At 48.8% G+C, this 18,867-nt stretch overlaps 1 long non-coding RNA gene across 1 annotated transcript; it reads right to left on the minus strand.

Annotated features, from left to right (window-relative positions):
- Positions 1-483: 483 nt before the first annotated feature.
- LOC123619084 (uncharacterized) lies at positions 484-13,837 on the minus strand. The gene is made up of 2 exons (XR_006727620.2): positions 12,442-13,837; positions 484-793 (listed from the first exon to the last, which is right to left on the minus strand). It is a non-coding gene; the product is annotated as an uncharacterized LOC123619084 (long non-coding RNA).
- Positions 13,838-18,867: the final 5,030 nt, after the last annotated feature.

Here is an 18,867-nt window from a genome sequence, read left to right on the forward strand (position 1 = left end):
ATTTTTTTCCTTTGATCTCAAAATAAACACCAACCTGCACACTTCTTGGTCCTGCACTGTTGATTCATTAAAGAGCCATATGCTGATTTCCTGTTAAGAGCTTAACTCATCATGATTATGGGCAAAGTCAAGAAACAATTTAAGGAAAAAAGTTGCAAGAAAATTAGGCTCAAAACTAAGTGTAATTACAGTATCAGTGTTTCCACTATTTGGACTTTTTCCCATTGGAATTTATAAATAATGTTCTTTGTAAATGCACAATTTTACATGTTTCCTAGAACAAAGAACTCCAACTCAACAAGGAGTGAGATGGAAACTATATCCCAGAGCAAGGAATTAATGTGAAGGCCTTGAGATTTCTTCCATTGCTATTCACTCACAAAGCAGTTTATAAACTGTGAGGCCCTGTAGACCATCCTACCAAAAATCTGTACCAAAATCTATGCTAGTCCGGGTTATCCAGAGAAAACAGAACCAACAGGGTATCATATACATATGATTTATTTTTAAAAATTGGCAATTCCTTATAATAAATTTCTCCACACTGTAGAAGCTGAGAAGTCCCAAGATCTGTGGTCAGCCACCTGGAGGCCCAGGAGAACTGATGGTGTATATTCCAATCCAAGTCCAAGTCCAAGTCCAAAGGTAGGAGAAGATCAATGCCTCAGCTTGAAGACCATGAGACCAAGAGAGTGAATTTCCCCTTTCTCAGCCTTTTTTCTATCCAGGCCTTCAATGAATTGGATGGAAATCCAATAGCTTTCTCAGAGTGTGTTCTATGGACTTCTAGTTCCTTGGGACGGAAATTAGAAACTGTTAGTACAGGCAATTTGGTATCAAAGAGTCCCAAGGTCAAATAAGTTTGTAAAATCCTAGGTAACATAGCTAAACAGATTTCTTTTCTGCAGTCCTTCTCAAAGTCTTTAATATGTTAATGGGCTTTGCCATTATCTAAGAAGAGGCGATACTTTGTAAAGCTTTCCAAACCTATTTAACATACTATCTTGTTTGGTATTAGCACCTCTCCAATTGCTGAAATAGTGCTTTGTAAAGTACCTCAGAGCAGAAGCAGTGTTTTATCTGATTTTGTACCCCAGGGCCTAACTCAGGGCCTGCCAAGCAGAAGAGACCCAATAAACATTTGAGGGTCTATTAAATGAAATGATGAATGATGAAGTAGTGATACGGCCAAGCCATAAACAAATTTTGCACGGGACTATCCTGAAACTATGGCAAGGACGTCCAAGCCCACTCCCAGAGGCCAGGAAATCTGAAACAGGTTTTGAGGACCCTGGAGTCAGAGCTTAAGCTGTCGTCATCAGGGAAGATGCCATGAAGGTGAAATTGCTCGTTCTTAGTGAAGTGGATGCTGCCTGTGACTTGCCCATATCCCCTGTTTTTCCGAACTGCTGGCACCTGCATTTCTGTCTGAGGTTTTTGGGTTTTTTTTTTTTTTTTTTTTTTTTTTTTTTTTTTTTTTTGCTGCAAGAGCCAGTTTGCTGTCCACTCAGCAGGCCCTGGGAGCAACTCTCATCAATGATCAACTGGGTGGGGTTGGTGTATAGATACCCCAGCTCCCCACCCCTGGTTGGGATATCTCCATATTGCATGTTTCACCTCTCCCAGAGAGGTCCAGGGGACTGTGCTTAAATGGCACACAGAGGCAACTTGATAACCCACCGTCTCCTCCCATCCTTGCTTCACTTCCCTACTCCCCTCCTAGGTTCCCCTGGGATCACCTCTCCCGTGCCCTACTTGCTTCTGATCTTTGGCTCACACTGTGCTTCTGGGGAACCCCTAAGACAGTGCTTACCTCTCTGTGTACTCTTTCCTGTCTTGACTCCGCCTCAACTACTGGAACCCCTGGAAATCCTCCCTCAATTATTTCTTAGAGTCCTCAAAGGGAAGCCTCACATTGACCCACAGTCCCATGTACCAACTGTAGTCATCACAGTGCATGTCCCAGTCACATGCGTTCAGTGGGTATTAAAGAGACTCGGCAGTGAACTTGGTCCTGTGCCAGGCACTGGGGGTACAAAGGTAAAAGAGGCTTGGAGCCAGCCCTCATGAAGCTTCCAGGCTTCTAGGGAAGACAAGCACAAGTCACATTATCACACAAATCAACACACAACGATAACCTTTAATAAAGGCTGACAAGTCAAACCCTGAGGTGCCATGAAGGAGAAGGACAGAAGGGTCTCATCCAGTCACGGGTATGAGGATGGCTTCTCAGAGGAATTGAGCATATTGTTGAGACACGAAGGATGAATAGGAACTGGGTAGGTTTGAAGGGGGGTATGGTGGGAAGACAGATCCAGGCAGAGGGAATAGCATATGCAAAGGCCCTGAGTAGAGGAGTATGCTTCTGTCTATGCCAATATTCCTGATAGGTGGGCTTCCCAAGGTTCCTGAATCCATCAGTCCCGCCTAGGGAACAGGAGCAGAATGGTGGGGGAAAGGCCCCCTTCTTAACTCTGTGCCACCCTTTGTCCTGTGGGACCCCAAACAACTCCGCTTGCTCCCTGAGGCTCATGAATGTCTCTCCTGCAGACTGGCTCCATCCCCTGTTGTGTAGACTGCTCACCAGTTCCTCTCTCTGCACGAGGATTGCCCTCCCCAGGTCCCTAGGAGATGGGCTTGCTTTGACCAATGAGATGTGAGCAGAAGTGATAAAGTCCACTTCCTAGAGGAAGCCTTTGCGAGCTGGGGCACAGCTGCTTCACTCTTTCCCCTCTCATCGCCCTGGCAACTGGCGATGTTCCAGACAGGAACAGCTCTGTCTGTCTGGGATGACTGTGAGACATCAGCTGACCCTCAGTAATCATGTAACATAAGCAAGAAAGAAACCTTTGTTGTTTTAAGCTACTGAGATTTGAGGGTTCCTATCAGAACAGGGTCTAGCCAACCCTGGCAGATAAACCTGTGAAAACTGCCCCAGGGAAGACCCACCCAGCACACACAGGCCGGCTACACAGTTGTGGTCTCTGGGGCCTGCTGCGTTGCGTTTGAATTCTGGCCCTGCTGCCCCCTGGCTCCGAGACATGGGGCAAGTTGTTCAAGCTCTTTCTGCCTCTGCTTCTCTGTCTATAAAATAGTGAGACTCGTATTTACTGCATATTCTTGAGAGGGTTATATAAGTTAATTCATGTAAAGAGCTTGGGAAATCGCCAGGCACAGAGTAAGTGCTCAATAAATATTAGCTTTAATATTAATATTTCTTAAAAAAACAAGCAACAGTTGGACGCCGCAGGTGGCCCAGATCCCTCCTTAGGAAAAATATTATCCAAAGGAAACCTCACTGGCATCTGGCCTCCAGGAGGGGCAATCCTCTGTATCAAGGGAGGCAAACTCAAATGTCTCCAAGGAGCCAGCGAGTGGCATCAGTGTGTTTAGCTCTTTTTATTATTATTATTATTTTTCATGTTGGTGGGGCCTGGGTACCAAGAAAAACTCAAGTCCACTATAACAAAACCAATGGTGCAAACGAAGTGACAAGTGACAGCTGGTGCTCAGCTCCCAAGCTGAGGGGCTGTGGCTAATGTAGGTGAGGAGTAGGGAAGAGGCCGTGCCCCATCCAAAGGGGCAGCTGGGGCCATCCACATGCGGGTGCAGTGATCTAGATTTTCAGAGTTCTCTTTCTCTTTTTTATTTAAGGCTCATTATTAGTTTTTTTTTTTTTTTTAAAAACACAAGATTTTTATTTAAACAAGTCTGGATTCAAATCTTTTTTTTTTTTTTTAATGGAGGTACTGGGGATGGAACCCAGGACCTCATGCACGCTAAGCACACACTCTACCACTGAGCCACACCCCCTACCCCCATTCCCCAGGGCTGTCTTTTTATGTAGGAGATTCAGATTTTTAAAATGTGAACGCATTTCTTTTTAAAATGCTTTTTTGGGGCAAATACATCATGTTAAAAAGTTAGATGCAGTTAGTGATTTGCATCTGCTGTTTGCAAGACCCCCCTCTTGCATGGGTCAAACATTCGCATCACTAAATGTTTAAAGCGCTTTTTAAAATGGCTTTTGCGGAATCTAGGCAGCACTTTCCCAAAGATGTGCCTCCACCTCCCGCAAACATAAAATCACTCCCATTTTTTTGAAATGGCAATGTTTTCAGGATCCACCAATGTCTCAAAGTTACGCAGACTTTGGTCCCCGTCTCAGTCTGAGCTCAAACCAATGTGAACATGGTCAATGAAGAGTCAGCAGCCTTTGGGAGGAGCAGCTTGTCTGGGCTCCTGGCCTCTGCATGGGGGCTGAGCGGAGATGGGGCGGCATGAACCTGCCCTGTATCCCCACCAGTACCATACCCTGCTCAGGGCCACTATTTGGAAGATGAAGGGTTTTGAGACAACTTTGAGGGGGTGACCCCCCACTGCAGCCCTAAAGCCATGCTGCCTGCTGTCCATTTGTCCATTTGGAATCTGTCTGTGCCCCCCTCCCCAGCCCCATCAGTGTTCAGCCGACAGCAGGTGTGTGCAGTTCCCGGGCTGCGGGCTCCCCAACTCCCTTTCTGCTCTCCCACACGATGGAGAAATTCCAAGAGTTTAGGAAGTCACCCTGCCCCATCCCTTGTCTGTCACCCTTGGCCTGACGTGACCGTGATTTCACATCAGGCGCAGTAAAGCAACGGCATCCTTCAAAACCATTACCAGTGACTTCTAAGTTGACACCAGGCAGATCACTGAACATTTTTTTTTTTTTTTGATGATTCACTCTCTTATCTGTAATGTAGGTGTAATAATAGCACCTTCAGAAAGTCATGTGTCACATAAGTCATTAGCATTTCCAGAACCCGGTGAGCTTCTCAGGGGGAGAGATGGTTTACCCCCGCTGCCCTCCACCCTGTGATCCTGTACGTGAAGGTCTCCCTTTTCTGGTAGCAGAATGAGGGAAATGATTTTGAGAAACGTGATTTAAAACACTTCACGGTGATGCATGAATACTTCACATGACTGTCAGTGTTGCTCACTGCAATTTATCGTTCCATGTGGGTTTCTCCAAACAGAGCTGGCAGATATTTTTTTTCCCTTCCCAATCCGACCTCAATTCCAATTCCAACCTTTGTCTAATTTTTTGCTTGTGGTCTAAACACATAGCCACACACAAACATGGGAACAAATTGGTTTTTAATCATACAGAAGATGGGAAACGGGGTGGGGGGGTGCTTTACTGGGTAATGAAGTGCGGAGAGCCTAACGTTCCGAAAGAACAAAAAACCCTTTCTAGAGACATTTTTTTCCCCCAGAATCATCCTCATTAATATTAAAAGACATTTGCTGCCACTTTAAGAGATGAAGCTTTGTAACATGTCTGTAACTAGTGCAGAACAAATTAATTTATTTCAGGTGGGCTCCCGGCAGCGGCTGGGGGAAGCTCTTGCTTATACCTCCATCCTCCCAGCAGGTGCACTGGGATGGACTCTTTCTTCTGTGGGAACTTTGGTCCTGGCAAGGGCTTGTTACCCCCAAGGAGAGAGGGTCAAGGTATTCTAGCATCTCTTCCAGGCTCACACTAGAGCAAAAGACTTGGGCTTTAAGCACAAGATGAGGATCTGGTTATTTCTATATTTTTTTGTTACTCTCCAAATATCCTTGGCCCTGCACTTACAAGAGTGGGTGCATCGGAAGGCCAGGGGCATGGGAGTTAGGGGTGGGGCCCGTCCACACATGCTTGCCATCCCCTGGTGACCAAGAGCACAGAGATGGGCCTGGGCCAGCAGGGGTCAAGAGGCCAGCCAACTCTGGGCAACCATCCTTCATTAGATCATGGTGCTCCAGCTACCAGAGCTCTCTAAACATCCACTTATGAAAACAGCAATGCCCTGGCCAGCACCCTGGCCAATCCAGTTCTGATCAGTCAGATGATGTCCCCTCTGACTGGCTGGTGCCTGTGCCTCCTGGATTATTCAATATTTTGAACGTTACCCCTGCCCATGGGCATGGAAGAAGTAACGGTTCCCAGGCATCCGTGTGCATGAGCTCATTAAACCACATGGAGTTTTACTCTGTAGAAACTGCTATGCTCGGTTTCACAGGTGAGGAAACTGAGACTCCAGTTAAGTCGTTTGAGATCACTTAGTCAACCAGTGGGAGAGTCAGGACTCTCCTCTGTGAGGCAAGACTCCAGGCTGGCTCGCTCATCCTGGTGTTCCCAGATCTGGCACAGTGTTAACGCTCAGTAAATATCTATTGAATGAATGAACTGAAGAGTAAATAGCTGAGTGATCATCCACAGGCCCACACTTTTCCATTTCCTGGTGCTGCATCCTTGGGGAAGAAAGACACTTCTGATTTCTCGTATTTTTGCCTCCTCCTCTAGCCCTTGATATCTGAGAACCCAGCTCAGAGCAAAGCAGGCTGGCAGAAGCAGCACCTTGCCCTTTGCTAAGAAAGATGTGCTTCGTTCCCACCATGGCTCCCTTTCGAGCTCCGTTCACCTCTGAGGCCACAGCAGCTCCAGCAGCCCTGCCACAGATGGGAGTGGCCAAGCTCTGTATCTGTGGTTATGTCTCTAAGTCTCAGTTTCCTCATCTGTAAAATAGGAAAATAACATAGCTTACTGTGAAGATTGGGCGAGACCAGATTTCTGCAGGATTTAACCTGGTGGCCCTGTTATACTCACAGTGCAGGTGCAGAAAAGGTTTTTCAGAATGTGTGTAGGGGGATTCTCTGCCCTAGTCTTTCTACTTTTAAATATTTGGAAATGTGATATTTTTAAGTAAAGGGACCCATACAGGCATCTCAGTGATGCATTAGGACTTGTTTCTAAGGGAAAGGCAGGTAGAAGCCCTTCTAGGGCTCAGGGCAGGTCTGGAAGGGAGACCTGTAGGAGCAGGCAGGACAGGGAGCGGTACAGAAAAGCCAATTATTTCCTCCCTGCACTCAGGAGGTTTATCAAGTTCTCAGCACACAGAAGCCTGCCCTGAGGTTCCAAGCTGAATCCACTAAACCGACAATGAAAGCCCCATTGTTGGGAATCCAGAGAATTAAGAGTCTGATAATGAGAATGTCCTCATTCATCTCTTATCTGTCTTGGATTCACGTTCATTCTTCCATTCCCACCCACTTCCTCAAGCCATTTCTCTTAAACCTCTCCTCTGATCTACTCTCACGGCTCCCTGCCATCACCATCTTACAGGAATAACTTCATCCTTGGCCCTTCCTTTTTGACCCAAAACATTTCTGGGCTCCATCCCATCCCTGCTTGCCCCAGTGGCTATCCTCCGAATGTATCTGACAGGGCTCGGAGAAGGGCTCTGGGGCAGTGCTTCAGGCTGTCCATGAAGTACTTCCCGGTCTTTTTCTGGGCAATGATGGAATTGGAGTTGGCCGTGTAACTTGCCCTGTGACACGAAGTTAGCTATGTGACTTGTTTTGGCCAATAAAATGTGAGTGAAAATGACATGTGTCACTTCCAGGCAGGAGATTTAAGAGCCAGCAAAGCTCCATTTGCCAAGCTTTTTCCCTCTGCCGTGCAGCTGGCAACATTCTGGCTAATGATTTCTCTGCCAACCTGGAATGAGGTTGATTCAGGGCAGAGACCCCAGTCTCCCAACAATGGGCATGGAGCATGATTGAGAAATAAATCCTCTTTGTTTTATGCCACTGAGATGTGGAACTGTTTGTTACCACAGCAGGACCTATCCCAAACTGACTGATGCAGATCAGATTTCAAGAGAGGAAAGGCTGTTAGAAGACGTGCACCAGGTCGTGGCTAATGGTTGATGACTGGCCTTCCCCTCCAGGGTCCTCTGATATGGAAGCAGAGGTGGGGGGTGGGGGGTGGAGCACAGCCTCAATGAGGGGGCCTCTATAACAGTTGTTACTGCACTGATGGAAAGACTTTAAGGGGTCAGTGTGGAAGACGTGACTGAACATGGCTAGGCTGTGAGACAGGATAAGACGGGGTCAAAGGGTGGCTTTGTTTTGTCTTACCTCCACAAGCCAATGTCACAGTTCCCTGCCCTTGGGGTCTACTCCCAAACTCACACCAGCACCCATCACCCCCCAACCCATACTCCCCACCCCCTACCAGGCTAGAATTTGGCTAATCCCTTTAGATCCCAGACCATGATTGAAATTAGGATGGACATTTCATGCACCATTTTTCCAAGAGTCAACCAACTTCCCTTTCTACCAGTGCCTTCCACCTCTCATGTGGTAGTAAATATATAAGGTTTCTAACATTTTGGGTCTTTATTTTTATAAACTCACATAGAGTAAGATGCTGAAATCCTAAGTGTACAATTTAGCAAATTCTCATGAGGCCAAGACCCCTGTAATCATCACTCAGTTGGTAAATTCTTGCAGGATGCTAACTTGGAACTTCCAGCAGAGGCACGGAGGCCCATAGAGGCTGCATTCCAAAGTGGCGAGCAAAGAACCAGTTCCATGACTCTCAAAACCAAGGCCCCCTGGAGAGTTTAGAAGGATCGAGTTGTTGGATATTAGAGAAGATTTGTAAAGAGCATCTCTTTGGAGAAGACTGAGCTATTGTACTGACAACCCCACCCAAGAGAGGAAGAGCGGAGCTGCCTCCTCCCTTCCTCAGCCAGGAGGGAGGGGTCTGAGGGACCACATGGAGTGCTGGACATGTGTCCCTTGCCATAAAGGGGACTCAGTGGACTGACTGCTTAGGAAGTCTTGAGGACAAGGGATCAAAGTCCAGTGGGATTGTTTATCAGTGATCCATCCATAGAAAAACTACCTTGACAAGGGACTGAGTTCAGCACAGTGCCTCTGGGTCCACCAACAGTAGCCTTTATTGTAACTATTCTTGCCCTTGGATTTGAGGCCTGGTAAAGGGGTATATCCCTCCTGGGGAAGGTTTCACTGCTTCATGGCCATTTATTGGCTAATTCAGAGCTGGGTCTTTGTTCTTGGAGAGCTGTCATTCCAAGCACAGCAGGGGCACCAGCTGAGATCTGAAGGGAACAGATCTAAACATCTCTCCCACCACCCATCTCTGCCTCCAAACAAACCCCCCCACCCCAATCTTCTTACATTCCATCATTCACCCTCCTTTGGGTATTACTCTCAAAGCTGCTGGTGACTACCCTATGGATTGGTTAGGGCCTTGGATTGCTCTGAAATATGGAATCTGATGTTTTTCTTCTGGACTGCCTAGCATCCCACTGCCTTCCTTTCCAGGGTGTTCCCCACCATGGGAACCTCAGTCAATGGGAAACATGCAGGGAGGTGCTGGAGTGAGATTCACCAGCCCATTGGAGCCAAGATTCTTAAGTCCTCAGGAAACTTTTGAGCTGGGTGTTAAATGGTTGTCAGATAAAAATCCGTCATGGTGGGAATGTTTACACCATAGAAGTCATCAAATTGCCACAGATCAGAGCTTTTCCCACTGGAGAGCAGATTGTTAACAATTTGCCAGCCCACTGCTGGGCATATCAGTTGGGCTAAACCAACTGATCCCCTCTGAGGCTCTGAACCTTGGATAATTGATCCAAGATAAGGAACAAGACGGAATCCACTTAGGCAGTGGCCTCTGGCCATAGCAGGGGGCAGTGCCCGGGGAACCCCGACATGACCTTGGACTCTTCCTTCTGCCTGACTTCTTTTGTTCCTGCCCAGTTTCCAAGACTCCTTCTCCTACCTGCCCATCAATTCCAAGAGCTACCCGTTCTTGCTAAGTCAACCAGAACCTGCCCCGCCCGAGGATTCTGCCTGATATAGACCAGTGATCACCTGGAGGCCCCCAAAGAGGGAGAAGCAGCTTTCATGTTGATTTCCCAAAGGGAAGTGGTGCTTGGAGCAAAGCAGCCCTGGGCCCAGCAAACATTTAGGGAGCACCTACTCTGTGCCAAGAGGCAGATATCTAACAACTAATTATGCCATTAACTCTTCTGTGGTTTGCCGCATCATCATGAGTTCATACCAATCTATTGATAAATATTCAAACTCTGCAGTGGATAAATTGCTGGGCAAGATACTAAGGGACGTACTGAAAAATGTCAACAATCTGCACCTCCCTCCCTGACTTTTCAGTTTAGCTGGTGACATAGGTATGTGCTCACGCAGCTGAGTATCTGACTGCACACAAGTGCTCACTCGTAAGAAGGGTGAGGAGCTGCAACTTCCAACATGAGGGCTCAGGGAAGGCTTTCTGGAGAAAGTGGGATTTGAGAAACAGCCTTGACAGTGGTCTCGCGTGTGTATGTATCAAGAAATGTTATTTCCTTTATCCACTTTTTAAAATGGCATTGTTATTGGAAAATAACATCCATTCATTTCCAGAAAGGGTTCAGCAACACCCAGAAAACATACCTGTGAAATTAGCCACCTGCAATCCCACCACCCATGGGTGACCACAGCCAGCACGGCCCCGCGCCCTCCTGCACAGCTGCGCGATCCTGTAATGCACGCTGTTGTGCAACCAGCTGTTTTCACTCAACAATACGTCATGGACACTTTTTTCCATGCCAATTATTCCCGATCTACATCACTATTTAAGTGGCTGGAGAGTATTCCATTCTACGGATGTGCTCTAAATTCATCAAATCCCCATTGATAAACATTTAGTGTTGCGGTCAAGGGCACAGACTCAGGAGCCCCACAGTCCAAGCATAAATCCTGGCTCTACCAGCTGGGTGATCTTGAGTGGAAACCTATCCTCTGACTGCAGGTTCCTCCTCTATTAAACAGGGGCATTTATAATACCTGCTGCAGAGGGATGTTGTGAGTAGTTATTTGTAAAACGTACATAACAGTTTACAGCACACAGTAAATGCTCAATTAAGGCCAACTGTCGTTCCCCATTACCTACTTAGGATAAAACTTACAACTGGAATGAAATAGTTAAACGTTAAATATAAAGTCCTAATCAACACCGTCCAATTGCCCTCCAGAAATGTCCCCTTCACTGCTGGGCAGGAGGACCTGTGGTTGGTAGGAGGCCGAGAGGGGGACAGTCACTGCACTGGAGACCCTCCCAAGTCACCGGCAAACCAGCCAGTGAGGTCTCACTTGCCCAGCCTTCTGGGTGGCATTGTGGAGTACAAAGCGGGAGGAAAGTAAGAGCAAGTCAGGTCAGACTCTCTCCCTTTGATTTCTAGAAGGAAAACTAGAGTTGAGGCCATATTCAAAAATATAGGTCAAATCTTGGTTTCTGTGGTTACCAAACACTGTCAACCACCCTCCCTCCCTCCCTCGGGGGTGATGCCAGGGTTCCGAGGCCTGGCAGCCGGGCCTGGCTCCCCTCGGTCTGCGCCCCCCGCCCCGCCGGGGTCCAGGGACCCGCCGCTCTGCTGCCCCGGGGGCCCCCAGAGAGTCTTCAGGGAGCGCGGCAAGGGGGCGGGGCCCGCGGGTACCCTGCCCTCCACTTCTCGGGGGGCAGGGGGCTTGGCGTGCTGCCGATGGGGCTCGGGGTCCCCCGCACGGCCGCCCTGCCCACCCGCCCGCCCGGCTCCCCGTGCCCGCTGCGGCGGGGAGCGCCCCGCCTGGGCATGGGCCGTGCCCGCCCGGAGGAGGGAGGAGGCCGGCCGCCACGGGAACAATGTGGTCGGTTGTTTTGCGGACTGTCAGCCTCGTTCCCGGATCCTCCTTTCCACGCCCCTTGGCCTAACCGCCACAGGCCCGGCACGCAGAGGGAAGAGCCCCCTTATTTGGTCTTGGAAAGAAAGGGGAAAGGTTATCCTCAGATGCCTGCGGCGTTGGGTCATCGGCCGGCAGTTTTTGGCCGGCACCCGGGAGCAGTGCCGACGCCCGCCGGTAGGTGGCGGCACCGGGCAGCGCCTCGCGGAGCTGCCCGAAGTGGTAAACAAGCCCGCAGGTTCCGGTACCTCGATCTCGGGGTCCTCTTTTGTGTGCGCGCTGGAGGGGAGGTGGGGGGGTGACCGGGAGGGGAAAGGGGGAGGGGGCGCCAGAGGAAAGAGGAAGAGCGGGAAAAGAAGAAAAGAAAGCCTTTTTTTATGCGACAGTCAAGCTTTCAAAATCGGAAAATCGGCTTCAGTTTGAGGGTGTGACTTTGCCGTGTGGATTTCACGTGAACCCTTTTGCGAGTGCACGAGGGGATGCGCTTCAGGTTTACGGTCAGCGGGGCGGCCGGGATGCAAATTCCTTTAGGGACCTTAATAAGGTACTAGGTGAGGATTATTTAGGACCAGTTTGGAGGGTTCCTTTCCCCTCCTCCCCTCCCCCAGCCCTCCCGCACTCCCTCCCTCCTCCCTCCCTCTGCCAGCCTCTCAGGTGAGCTGCGGAGGTGGAGCGAGCCACTTGCCTTCTAGTGGCCTGAGCGGGATGGAGGCGGAGGTTCCTAAGCGCTAAGCACGCGCTGACCCTCCCACCCTACTCGCAAGCTAGGACTCGTCCTCGCCATTTTACGCGGAGGTCACGCAGACAGCAAGTGGCAAAGCTGGGATTCGAACCCTTGTCCTTCACACTTAAAAGCCAAGCCTTGTCCCACGATGATGGACACCTTACCTCTCCAGGGCCTCCTCCAAATAAAGCTCATGTAATATGTATCATTCTCCAAAAAGTTCTCTTAGAAGAACCAAAGCAATGTGATTTGAGTTTCTTCAGCAGAACAAAGCAAAAGCCACTACCGTGCGGAGGGGACGCTGGTGGGTGAACCTGCTCTCCCAGGTGGGAAGGAGACCCGAGGTCAGGGCGGGGTGGGGTGGGGGGCCGGAGCTTCTGCCGAGAGTCTCTGGGGGCAGCATCCTGCTGAGGTACCTGTTGCTCCACAGAAGGCTCCAGAGAGGGGCCTGCTGGGAGGGAAGCTGTGTTAACTTTTATTTTCTATTTTAGGCAAGTTACAGGCAGCCCTTTTGTTTGGCTGAGCGTCCCACAGGCTCCCCCGCCCCTGCCCATCGTTCCATCTGCCTCCTGGGGGGCGGGGGCGGGGGCCGGGGGGGAGGGAGGCGGAGGCGGCAATAATTTTCACTTAGAAGACCTGTTCTTCATCTGGAAAGAAATTAATTTTCCAAGCCACACAATTATAGGCGACTTTTAAAACAGTTCCTGGAGTGACAGTTTCATGCTGAGCTTAAACGGTGCCAGTTTTTCCTAAAAAAAAAAAAAAAAAAAAAAAAGTTTGTGTGAACAAAGTGAAATCCAAGAAATGTGGTTTTTGTCTATCTCTCTCTTTTTCATGAAATAGTAAAAAAAAAAAAAAAAATTTAAGAGCTGCTTCTACCCGTTTTGGGGGGTTTCCAGGTTTCCAAGAATTTACTTAGCTTGCTACATCGTATATTTCTGTGGAAAAATTACAGCAAGAATCTCTCTCAGATCATTGCTTTCCAGTCATTGTTTTATTGGTTCCCAGATTCCACAAGAACCAGCACTGTCTGGGTTTGCCCTGACATTCCGGAGCCCGCGTCCCCATACCAGGAACCAGAGGAATGAGGCAGCCGTGGCTGTGGCCTTGTCCTGCCCAGATGTGCTGGCAAACCCGAGTGTGGGGTCCTCTGAAGCCCTCAGTCTGCACCTCACTCTGCACTTCATTCTGCCCAACGTAAAGCTGTCCCCACATCTTGATTTGGGTCCATTCAGTTGCCTGGATTCTGTTCTCTGATTAAACCTTGAGGCAGGCAGAGCCCTGCTGCACCGTCATCTAGGGGACCGCCCTTTTTGGAGGGGCAGTGACACCCAGCCACCCAGAACGGACTTGGGGAGCAGAGCTATGCAGCCTTGACCATGCTCCTTAACCCCTGTGCTCTAGCTCTTGTGAGAATTTGATGATTTCTTCATATGTGAAAAGCTTGGGGCACAGAGTAGGGCACACCTCCCAGAGTTGTTGGGAGAGTCAACTGGAATGATGCCTGTAAAACCCTTAGCCTGGGGCCTGGCACCCAGAAAAGGCCCAGTAGATGTTTGGTGAGTGGTATAATTAAATCCTCCTGTTTGAGGGTCAGCTGTATGCTACAGATTATTTAAGGCTCTCTGCACATGCACTTGAATCCTATGGAAAACCTAGGATGCAGATAAAATTATTGCATGAGAGGTGGGTTTAGTGTATGACCCAAAGTCACACAGCTGATATGGGGTAGGGCCAGGATCTGTCTGACTCCAAAGTGCGTGCCCTTTTGATTATGGGCAGCCTAGGAGGAAAGAAGAAACTATAAACAGTCGTATGTGGTAAGCTGAAAGATCTTCATGAGAAGGGGTTACAGCTGACTCCTCAGTATGAATAACTTGCTATTATCCTTGAATCTCTGGGGTGGCTGTGGAAGATAGTGACATATGCTAATTACTTGTATAAATATAAGTACTAGTGGACAGTAGCCACCTTTGGCTCTCCTGATTGTCCTCTGCCTAAATTCCCAAAGCCTCATGGGGCCCTTCTAAGCCCAGGCTAGAGATGGGCCTATGTACTGGCTCTATGTACTGCAAAAGATAGAAACCCAACCCAAACTGGTTTAAGCAAAAAAGAGATATAATTATCTTACAAAACTGATAACAGAAGGGTGCAGCTTCAGGCATAGCTTGATCCAGGAGTTCAACAATATTATCCAGATTTGGTCTTATCCATATCTCAGGTCTGCTTTCCTCCATGTTGGCTTCTTTTTTAGGTTGGCTTTCTCACTGACTCTTTTTGGCCCTCCAGGCCCAAGAAAACTTGGGTCCCTAAAAGAAAAATCATGGTTCTCTTTATTAAAAGAGGCTAGGGGTACTGACAGGCAAGAACAATAGATGCCCCCCCCATCCTGCTTGTGTAACACCATTGGTCAGAAAGATGACAGAGAAAAAACTTTAATAGTGGACATTTCTGCCATAATGGATACTCACAGACAGGCAGGGGAGGGTAACCAGAACTGTCTTCAGTTACACAGAGGACCCAGGAGGACCCAGGCTCCTCCTGTTTTGAGTCAGGCCAGCTGATTCTAAATGATGGAATAAAACCTTAATGTGTTTGAAGGTCTCTAGAAATCTTTAGTGTCCTACTGTAGCAAAATGCCTTAGCAATATAACATATAAAAATATAGATATATTACATAATGAAATGCTATTCCAATATAAATATATACAAATATATGTAAAAGTATATATGTACATATATACTATTATAATATAATGATGTATAAATTAATGTAAAAAATGCAGTAAAGTCCTACTGAACTAACGATCCCTGTAGATTCTTAATGAGAGTCACCAGGCACACAACTATAAATCAAACATTACAATCCACAGGGTGGATGCCGGGCTGTTGACCAGGTTGGTCACAAGCTGCATGAAGATTTGTTCCTTGCACCAGTCTGATGTAATTCACACTGGTGCCTGAGTGAACTGGCAAATTATTAGATGTCATGGAGCTTTGGTCTATTCTCAGTCGAGCTTGAGAATGTTCACTGGATAAATCCAACGTGCTGCTTTCCTGCTCTTCAGTGTGTCCCGAAGCAAGGGTGAGGCCACTGAAGCACGTCCCACGTTCAGGACCAAGGATGCACCCAGGGATGGGATTGGAAAGGGGGCAGGCTTCCCACCTTCTGCCTGGGGTGGGTCTCCCAGCCCCCACGCTCCCCCTCTGGACCTTGTGCCCACTCCCCATCCTGCGCTGTCCCCGTCACTGGCGTGGAGACTCTGGACCCCCTTCAGAGAAGTGAAATTGCCCTTGATGTCAGTCAAGGTGTCAGTTTGTCCAAGAACACGTCAATGTCACATCCCACCACAAGAACAAGGAGCAGGTACAAACCAGCCTGAACAGGTGTTCTTATCTCCAGAAAGCATCCCCCATTTGTTTCTCCTGATTCTTCTGGCTGTGAACGTTATTGGCTTCATTTTACACAAAGGGAATCGGAGCTTCAAGAGGTCCTGTCGTCACTTGCTCCAAATCACACAGAGAGGAAGCACATGAGACCAGATTTAGTCCTGGCCCAAATAATCCATGTGTTCCCTTATCAAGTAGTTACTGGGCAGTGACTAGGGTCCAGGCAGGATGCTGGGGACCGTGAATTCCATGAGGAGCAAAGCAGACTGACTCAGTGAGTTTAGAATCCATGGGGAGACAGATTTCGTAGAGCCATCATAAAGTGTATTATGTATCAAATTACGCTTCACCCTGGGAAGGTGAGATGCCCAGAGCTATGATGCATGGCACGGGGAGATCTGTCTTCACCTGGGCTCCCCTACAAGCTGACCCCAAGACAGGGTTTGGGAGCAAGTAGTTCATCTGGGAGGTGAACCTAGAGAAGGAGTAAGACAGGGAAGGAAGCCAATAAAAGGTATGTCAGTGGGACACTGATGGCTGTGGGAAGCTGAGCTCGGTGTGGCTGGGATGCTCTGAGAGATCGTGTAGAACACCAGTGCCCTGCAACCGAGGGAGGCAGCTGGGTGTTCGTCACCAGCTTCTGCGCCTCATTGATGAAAGGGTGTTTGTAAGGGATTTTGGCTCCCCAGCACTGCCAACCTGCCCGCGGAGCCGGCTGAATCATAAAGCCGCCAGAGGGGACCCTCAGGCAGACAGGGTGGGCGCTGGAGGCAGGGAGCTCTCAGCTCATCGGGACCCTTTCTGCAAAGCCCCAGGACTCGGTGGGCACTGACAGCCTCTGCTGCCCTAACCTGACACCTGAGTTAAGGGCAAAGAGGGTGGGTCAGAGGGGATAGAACATGCAAAGGTGCAGAGGCTAGAGGAAGCAGGGGGTCTCAGAACCAGCAGGAGGTAAGGGTGCTGACCTGCTGGTGTGCGGGCTGTGGGAGGAAGGAGGAGGCAGGAGGCTGATACCGGGAGCTGGAAGCCCAGGAAAGCTCTCAGGAGGTGGGTGTTGTGGCGGGCTCCCATTTTAGGAGAGCCTGTCTGGCTGCAGTGTGGAGCGTGAGTCGGACAGGGTCAGAGTTATAGGACAAGAGTGGGTAGGAGGTTCTCTCCGAGGGCCAGGTGAGAGATGAGCTGGGCCGAGGGAAGCGGTATTTGAGTTGGAGGGATTAAAGTCAGCAGGACTTCTGCTCTCTGCCTCCGCCACCCTGCATCCTCCCACATCTCTGTCCAAGGGCAGGGCGTGGTGACCCTCGCTGGGCTCACTCCTGTTGACCTCCTTTCTCAAGAGCAGGATGAGCAGCATGAAGAACACCTGAAAGAAACAAGGTGTGTGAGTGGAGGGTGCAGAAAGGAACTCAAGCTTCAGCAAGAAGGACGTTACTGGGATGCTCTCAGAGCTCCGACAACCTGTGCAGGCTGAGGGACGAGGCTTGAGAAATAGACGGGGACCAAGGGGGCTCCAGGCAGCAGGAATCCCCCGTTCTTTCATCCCCCACACACTGACTGAGTGCCTACTACGTGCCAAGCATCGTGCAGGTGCTGTGGATAGAGCTGCGAGCGAGGGCCTGATGTTCTTATGGGTAAAAGTGAACCAAGCCTTGACAAGTGAGGGGGGCTCATGAGGAGGAGTAACGGGGGCTTGGGGATGTGGAGAGCAGGGGCTCTATTTTAGAGAAGGGGACAGGGAAGTCCTTTCCAGGGAAGTCATCAGAGGAGCACCCTGAGTGTAGACAGGGAGGACCCAGGCAAATCTAGGGGGAAGAGAGCCCCCAGCAGAGGGCGGAGGCTAATGGAGGAGGCCATGGTTAGGGCTGTGGATTTTGAGTGAAATGGCGACGCCACTGATGTGGTCCAGTTTGCGTGCTAGAAGGATCACTGTGACTTCTGTGTGGAGAATGGACTGCAGAGGCCCAGGGAAGAAGCCCAGTCAAGAGGCTACCACGGGGGGTAGGGCAACAGATGGTGGGGGTGAGGGAGCTCTTATGGTAGGAAGTAAGCAGTGGGCAGACTCAAGACTTTCTCTGCAGGTGGCGCTGACAGTACTGATGGTTTAGAGTTCGAAGGGAAAGAGAAAGGGTCAAGAATAACACGTCAGTTTTTGGCCAAGTGAGATGCCATTTAGTGAGATGGGGGCTGGCTTGGGACAGCTGGGGAATTGCGAGATGTGTTTGTACGTGTTGGTGTCATGATAGGACACACAAGACCTTCAGAAGGATCCCTGGGGTGAGAGATATGTTCCGACTGTCCCACATCTTTGTATCCCTTCCTCAAGATTCAAAGTTCTAGAACCTCAGATGCATGCTTCCTAGCTGATCCAGGCTGGCAGAGAGGCTCCGCCCCATGGCATTGGCCACCATCGTCTGGAGAAAGGCCACCCAGGGAATCCCCCGGAAGTGAGTGGGTGCTGTTAGAAATGAGGTGGAATGTTGGACAGTCTAAAATGAGTGAGAATCCCCTCTAAGAAGACAAGTCTGAAGATAAGGGCTTGGTCGGCAAGCCTGTTAAAGGGAAGTCTGGTCAAGCAGGAGCAGCACGTGCTGCGGGCTCTAAGGTCAGGGGCTACGACCCATGAGCAGAAGCCCCAGAGATGTAGGTTTTGATTTGGGATAAGACAGAAATTTCCAACACTTTCCAAGATTGCCTGGACCACTGGGATGAAGCCGTTCCCTGGCACTTGACTCATTTAAGCAACAGCTGGCCAAGCTCTTGGAAGAATGTGGAAAAGGAAAGCTAAGTATAGTGGGTGACAACCAGGTGAGAAGCTGAAAGTGTTTGAACCGAGCACACCCATCGGGGACATATTTTGAGGATGCGTCTCCAATAGCTACATGCCTGTTTTTGCTCATTCCAATCTATATCATGTTCTTTTGTAATAAGAATAACTATGTCTACAATAAACCATCATAAAATAGACTTCTAAAAGGACGAGCAATAGACAAAATAAGCCTGTTTTAAGTTAATTTTCATTTTATTAACAAAACTATAAAACAATAAATATTAAATTTATTATTTAAAACAATAACAAAACAATAAAATTTAGATTAATTATTAATACTTCAGAATAATATAAAACTATTTCATCATTTGTTTTATTGGTTTCCCGCTCTGTAATGTGAAACCCTGGTTCTAATTTTAGTTTACTTGAAAACTTG

The sequence above is a fragment of the Camelus bactrianus genome, chromosome 27, assembly GCF_048773025.1.
Source record: "Camelus bactrianus isolate YW-2024 breed Bactrian camel chromosome 27, ASM4877302v1, whole genome shotgun sequence".
Taxonomy (NCBI): Eukaryota; Metazoa; Chordata; class Mammalia; order Artiodactyla; family Camelidae; genus Camelus; species Camelus bactrianus.